The sequence below is a fragment of the Octopus bimaculoides genome, chromosome 22 (assembly GCF_001194135.2).
Source record: "Octopus bimaculoides isolate UCB-OBI-ISO-001 chromosome 22, ASM119413v2, whole genome shotgun sequence".
Taxonomy (NCBI): domain Eukaryota; kingdom Metazoa; phylum Mollusca; class Cephalopoda; order Octopoda; family Octopodidae; genus Octopus; species Octopus bimaculoides.
This window is the reverse complement of record NC_069002.1, coordinates 17,325,536-17,326,676: the sequence shown is the minus strand read 5'-3', so window position 1 is coordinate 17,326,676 and position 1,141 is coordinate 17,325,536. Positions and strand designations below refer to the sequence as shown.

General features: G+C 41.1%; 1 protein-coding gene across 4 annotated transcripts in view; it reads right to left on the bottom strand.

Moving 5' to 3' along the window:
* The window catches only part of LOC106872239 (E3 ubiquitin-protein ligase NRDP1), a 209,249-nt gene that overhangs the window by 123,783 nt on the left and 84,325 nt on the right, over positions 1-1,141 (bottom strand). The gene's annotated exons all lie outside the window — the stretch shown is intronic.

Genomic DNA, 1,141 nt, shown 5'->3' with positions numbered 1-1,141 from the left:
AAAAAAAAAAAAAACCCCAGCTTACTCTACAATCCCTACTTTTTTTAAAGCTTAATTTTATTCTTCCTTAGTATGGTCTGGGTTAAGGAGCATGGCCAAGAGTTTAGGGTGTTGCACTCAAGATTACAAGATCGTGGTTTTGATACTCAGACCATGCTGTGTGTTGTGTTCTTGAACAAAACACTTCATTTCCCATTGCTCCAGATCACTCAGCAGTAAATGAGTTCCGGCAATAGCTGGGTAGTTAACCCTGCAATGGACTGGTGTCTCATACTGGTGGGGAATGTTGGAAACCAAGTTAAACTTTTTGGGCTCGTGACAGACACAAGTTTAAGTTTGGTCAGGAGGAAGGGGCTGTAGCCTTGGCCTTAGCAGACCCTCCAGGATCTGTGAGAGAGAGAGAGAGATGTAATTAGCATTCTACTTAAAAGCATTACAAGTCAATGACTACAAGAAAGATGTGTGCAGGGAGGAAATTCTCAAGGGCTAAGTATTTGGGGACCAGTAGAAATGCTAGGAGTGAGGTGGACTCAATATGAGGGATAAGAAGAAGTAAGGTAAGTGAGAATGGTTTCAAAGCCAGCAGTTTTAGGGGGACAGTGGTTAATTGATTACATCGTCTCCCAGTATTCACTGGTACTTTATTTTATTGATCCCAAAAGAATGAAAAGCAAAGATGACTTTGGCAGGATGAGTACAGCAAGAGTGCCTCAATGGAAGTGACACAAAACTGGCAAGCTCTGGAGGGCAGAGAGCATTGTAGTAGTCGTAGAAAAGGCAAAGAGAGGACACACAGCACATCTGTGGGACAGAAACTACTTGTGAATGATTTTCATACCCATCAGTTAGGTGGCCTCTCTCAGGATTTATGAAGTCTTCAGGTAGTATCCCCAGAATCGATTTGATTACTGTAAATCCTCGAGTATAGTCCGCCCTTGAGTATAATATGCAGAGGATTTTTAGGGAGCTGTACCTCTGAAAAACCTAAACCTTGTGTATAATACACACCCCCTTCTCTAACTTGAGTCAAGGAGGTCTATATAACGTCCCTGGTTTGTAAACATATATACGGTAACGTCCTTTATTATTATCTATATCTATACTATATATAAAACAGAGATGTGTGTGTAATCGCTTATCA